The 6,000-nt window shown below is 41.4% G+C and overlaps 1 protein-coding gene across 2 annotated transcripts in view; it reads left to right on the top strand.

Moving 5' to 3' along the window:
* The first annotated feature begins 2,724 nt into the window (after nucleotides 1-2,724).
* The window catches only part of fbxl4 (F-box and leucine-rich repeat protein 4), a 38,636-nt gene continuing 35,360 nt past the window's right edge, over nucleotides 2,725-6,000 (top strand). The window contains exon 1 of one of the 2 annotated variants that reach the window (XM_074654684.1): nucleotides 2,725-2,897. The gene's annotated coding sequence lies outside the window, so the exon portion shown is untranslated. Of the gene's footprint in view, nucleotides 3,015-6,000 lie in introns of both variants that reach the window. The other variant, XM_074654683.1, reaches the window with a different exon arrangement.

Genomic DNA, 6,000 nt, shown 5'->3' with positions numbered 1-6,000 from the left:
CAAAAGCACATAGCACACAGAGCTAATATGATGCTTTGATGGAAAGCTATGTGGCCCAAAGCTTTGACAATAAATTGGGTATCTACAACAGAGAGAAGTGTGTGGATGTTTTGATCTTTTTTTGTGCATCCAGCACCTTCTTGTCTTGCGGAAGTGGCAGTAGTTTTGTTAAAGTTTTGTTGATAGTAGAGCTCTTACAGGGAAAAATTAATTGTTGCAGAGACACGGATACCATTTTTTTTCAAAAAGTTTAGCCGCAGTTCACAAATAACTTGCCGCTTGTATTCTAGGTCTACATGTTCCCAGCCATTCTTGTGCCAATTTCAAAGGGCATTGGGGGAAATGTTGGGACTCGTTAAAGGATAAATCCAATTTGTTACAACTTGGATATTATTTTCTTGGTTTTGCCGTCATTTCTATCACTTATGTTAACATTGATCATAGTGACATACTTAGAAGAAGTAGAAAAGGGCAAGAAACACAAGCATCAGACAGGTTGCTGCACACTCACAACTACAAAGTCAAAGTTGAACCAGGAAGTCAGTCTGTAAACTGTGATGGTTGATTACAACAGGCGGTTTGGGTTATCATTTTTATTAGCTTTCATTTTCTCTACCAAAAAAAAGTTTGACTAACCCGGGGGTTTGTTTCTTACCCCGTCAAACTTCTTTTTGGAAATGTTGCTGCGTTCCCAGATCACACACAAATCACACCAAGTTAGCCAAAATAAATGATGGCCAAACCTACAAAAATAAGATCCAACTTGTAATAAAATCAAAATATCGTTTAAGGGTTGGTGGAGCAACTAAAAAATAACGCATACAACTACATAGTTAAATCCCAGACTCTTTTGTTGTCATCGCTTGTATCATGTAATATATAGGAAAATATGGGACAAAATGATATAATTATTATCTAGAATCAGTATAATTCAATGACTTTCACATGTATTTCATCTGTTACTGTGTTTGTGTGTGTGTGAGTGAGCTCAGTTGGTCTTGGCTGGCCCTCTCCCTCGGCCCCCGTGGCCCCTCTGGCCCTCTGGCAGTGGCTGTGGCCTGTCCATCTGCCTCCTACTGTCTGGGTCTGGTGGGACAGGGGCCATGGAAGACCCCCCGTACCCCTCTCAAACCTCCCCCCTCCACCACCACCACCACCGAACACCCTCATCAGCCCCCAGGCCAGCTGCTCGGGCCCCAGAATCTGCACAGCGCTGCCAGGTGGGCCCCAGGACACGCAGTTGGACCCCCCTCACATACACACACGTACACGGAGGAGCACACACACACACTCACAATACCAACACATATGCTCGGTAAGCCTCTTTACAAATGGAAGCCATACAACACACATGGTTACACGGGTGGCCCACATGAAAAAACTTCCTGTCTCTCACACACACACATCCTGAGTGTGTGCCAACCCTTTAACATACAGCCTTTGCAGGCTCAGGTGTTTCCCACAGCACCCTATAATGGTCTGAGTTCACAGGGGTGGGATGCCAACAGGTGGCGCTGTTTTCTTTACTAATTGCAGCTTTATTTATTCATTGGCATGTGGGAGCTTCCAGATGACTTTGGCTGGCCTGCTCATTCACAGGATAAAACCCAATGTGTGTGTGTTTCCGTGGGACACAAGCCATCACCTGCCTTTTAGCACTCATATTATACCTTACAGTATTTCAGATGTGTTCTTCCTGTGAGTGTTTTGCTTTACTGGAACAACATGACTTAGGTTGGATGACATATTGTGCCCTCTATAACTTGAATGCCAACAGACCAAACAGGATGCTTACTGTATGTGGCTCCTGAGCTAATTATGAATTGATAAAAAGACCTGTTGTTGAAATTGTTAAAACTGAGAGACAGAACCACAAAGTGTTGTATACAATAATACGGTATCTTCCTATTCTAAGTTTAAAATACAGAGGGATCAGTACTGTATATGTTAAATGTTTCTAATGATTTGCCACTTTGGGATGGAACCATATGGCAGCCATCTTGGGTCCAGTTTTAAACTTGCTGTAATTGGAACGCATGGTGAAATGGGCTCATGTTGTCTTTATAATCCTTACATTTTTCTACCACACCGACACAATATACTATGACTTTTTTTTACTTTTTTATGGCTATGACTTTTTCATCACTTTTTTTGACATACTATACTATGACTTTGTCACTTTTTTGACATGTCTTTTTTTTATCACTTTTTACGAAATAGGCCTACTATACTATGACTTTATCACTTTTTCGACATGCTACGACTTTTTTGTATCACTTTTTTTAACATACTAGACTATGACTTTTTACGACATACACCAATAGGCCTACTGTTTTTGTATTCAAAGTAATGAGCGTAAGACAACTGTTTGTCTAAAATTAACCAAAAAAATAAATAAATTGATTACTATAGATCCAAGGGAACAAATCGTGCTTTCAATCAAGATAAATAATCTCATAATTGTGCATTTATATTGCAGACAATGATTTTATTTTTTTAATTTTGCCTGAAGGTGAGAGAGCTAATGGGCAAGAACGGTCTTTGGTATTCTGAATGGCTTATATACTACATTAAGCAATTTATTTTATGTAGAAATCTTAAATATATTCAGTTTTATGTCCTATGGGTAAACAATTACAATCAGAAGCTCAAGAGAGAAACACACTTGCTAATAATTAATGTCATAAATGACGTCACTTCCTGTTTTGCCGTTTGTTTCCGGTCAACCGGCATGGGGTTTGTTTTAATGTTGAGAGGTTGAAGAGTTTTGCTAACTGTAAATAAGGAGTTGTTTTAGTTGATAAAGTAAGTTTTGTTTGGAAAGGCTAAAGCCTTGCAAAATTGCAAACTGCTGAAGTAGAAATCTCCGACTGGATTACTTCACTATGAAGACATGGGTTAATTTTTATTTGCTTTACTGAAAGGGAAACCTTGTACAGACAGGAGGTAAGCTGACAACATAGTGATGTTAATGTGTGATGACTGATTGCAGCATTCAAGGCGGCTAATTGTGGGTAAGCTTGATGTGGTGAACATGTAAAATGTTCAATGATGTGGTTAAAGTCATTACTGTTGTGTTTTGCCTTGGCTTCACTTTTTGTGTATATTGTAACCCTGGCTTGCTGGATTTGTCTCGAGATATTATGAAATATGATATGGGAGTGAAGGTAAGCACTTTTCCTTGTCTTAACATATGTTTACTTTACACTTGATTGGGGAGGAATCAGCTGCTTGGATCAAATGTTGAAATGGGTCTGATTGCAGCCGCTTGATTGGCTCTTGGGTTTAGGAACGCCCACTTTTCTTCTTCTCTACTTTCTCAATGCACAGCTGGTTGTGGCTGTTATTTAAAGCATCAATGGGCAGAATATTTTTGGTATCATTGGGCTAAAAAAAATCCATACTAACCTTTCAGCATATTGTAATTCAAGTGATCTGAGAGATAACTAGACTTCTGCTCCTCCTCATGGCTCTGTTTCAGGCTTTAGAAAATCTAGCCCGTGACAGGAGACTTTAGCCAATCACAGGTCATTTCAGAGAGAGCGTTTCTATTGGCTCGAGACAGCTGTCAATCACTCGCAAACTCCGATCAATTTACACATCCAGCAGATACAGAACAATGTTAGCATTCATTTGGAGCAGGGTTTCTTGCCACCTGAAGAATGTAAGGCCAATATTCACTCTCCTTTTAGCTCTGTGTTTGGTCTCCTACTACCAAGGAAAATATCTGGCTCTTTAGCTTCTGTTATGTTCACCATCTAGTTGCTAACTCTATCTGTCTGCATGTTGTGTGCTGTAGGTTCATCACTATGATTAACCCCTGTCACATGCAAATAGTCATGTGAGCCATTGTTAATATAAACTACAGCTGTCAATCGATTAAAATATTCAATTTTGATTCATCGCATGATTGTCCACAGTTAATCATGATTAATCACAAATTTCATCACACATTTTTTATCTGTTCAAAATGAACCTTAAAGGGAGATTTGTCAAGTATTTAATACTCTTATCAACATGGGAGTGGGCAAATATGCTGCTTTATGCAAATGTATGTATATATTTATTATTGGAAATCAGCTAACAACACAAAACAATGATAAATATTGTCCAGAAACCCTCACAGGTACTGCATTTAGCATAAGAAATATGATCAAATCATAACATGGCAAACTGCAGCCCAACAGGCAACAACAGCTGTCAGTGTGTCAGTGTGCTGACTTGACTATGACTTGCCCCAAACTACATGTGATTATCATAAAGTGGGCATGTCTGTAAAGGGGAGACTCGTGGGTACCCATAGAACCCATTTACATTCACATATCTGGAGGTCAGAGGTCAAGGGACCCCTTTGGAAAATGGCCATGCCAGTTTTTCCTCCCCAAACTTTTGCGTAAACTTGCGTTATTATCGCGTTAACTTTGACAGCCATCATATAAACATATCCAATATAGCAGCTTTAACTTTTTTAAATTCAACCCTAATCATTTTGTAATATTAACAATCATATCTGTATGTTTGGGATTCTGCCTGTGTTGGTACACGTGAGGACACATGTGAGAAAGTTGTGTGTCTGATGTTTATATTTTAACCGGTGAAGTGTGAAGAGGAGTATCTTCCTATCATGGATGTGGTAACTTCTGTTCTTCCTTCACTTTCTCTGATTTGTCGATCTACAAACTGTCCAACATTCAAAACTTTTCCTCGTCAAGTTTCCGTCACTTTTCAAGATCCTTGGAGACGGAGTGAGTCTCCTGATACTGGGGTGTGTTGTAGCAGAGAGACCGAGGCGCCGCCATGGACCAGACCCTATCATAGCTCCCCTTCTGTCGACCCATTATCTTTCTCCCCCACGCTCCTCTTCCCTTTTCTCCCCTTTTCCCTCCCCTCGCCTTCCTCTGGATGTTATCTCCAGCCGCTTATGCCCTAATACCCCAATTGTTGTACTGTAAAAACAATAATTAGCAATCCCAAACGAGACTGAGGGGCGAATTTAACAGCTTTCTTCTGATGTGTTTCCCCCCCCCCCTTTTTTCTCCTCTTCATCTCCCCCTCCTTTTTTCATAAGAGCAAAGAGAGGTGGAAGGGAGCGGAGGGGGGGGGGGGGGGGGGGGTTCGGGGAGGTATTGGCAAAGCCTCTTTAAACTCTCTGGTATTATGGAGGATTATTTTGTGCCGAGATCCTGGCTTGTGTGTCTGTTTTTTTTCCCCCTCCCGCCTTTTCTCTTCCTGGTTGTGGCAGACACGCTAGGTAAACAGTTTGTGTCACACTTGATTGCGTTTGAGAAATTAAAAAACAGCAATGACAATAGGCCAGGGCTTGGGATGAGGACTGGGGGGACACTGACACCATAAGACCCTGGCTCTTTGGGGACCCCTGGTACGCCGTGTGACAGAGCGGCCCTCGCAGCCACAACAATACAAGACCTCGTCCTTCAGAGAACGCTCCTCGCTCCCAGTCTCTGAGTCTATCTGCACTGGGCCATCTGCTCTCCTTCCTCCTCCTCCTCCTCCTCCTCCTCCTCTATGACTCCTTTTGGAGAGACGGTGTGTTTGAATCTGGCTCAATTATTCAAGTGTTTACAAGCACAAACACTCTGCCAGGTTGGAGGTGTGTGTGTGTGTGTATGTGCGAGTGTGTTTTCTAGACATATTCCCGTTGTGATTCACATACAGTCTGTGTACATACACAGAGACAGCGCAACATCTGTCACTGAAATCAGTGCAAAAGTTAGAATAATATAGCAAGCAATTCACAGTTTACACTGAATAAAGCTCAACTGAGGAAAATGTTGCTGAAAAGCTTCTCAGCTTCTCTCCGTGTTGAACTGTAGATCAGCGGAGTGCTGTGAAAACAGCTGGGGAGGGCAATGATATCACTGAAATACACACATCTCTAATGCGGCGCAGTTAGGATGCATCCCTACAGAGGGCAGTGTGATACTACAAAAGAAAAGTGGTCCAAACAGCATGTTTTCAAAGACAACATCGAGCACTGGA

Source organism: Sebastes fasciatus, chromosome 12 (assembly GCF_043250625.1).
Source record: "Sebastes fasciatus isolate fSebFas1 chromosome 12, fSebFas1.pri, whole genome shotgun sequence".
NCBI lineage: Eukaryota > Metazoa > Chordata > Actinopteri > Perciformes > Sebastidae > Sebastes > Sebastes fasciatus.
Note: the sequence above shows the minus strand (reverse complement) of the source record. Positions and strands in the feature narration are given on the sequence as shown.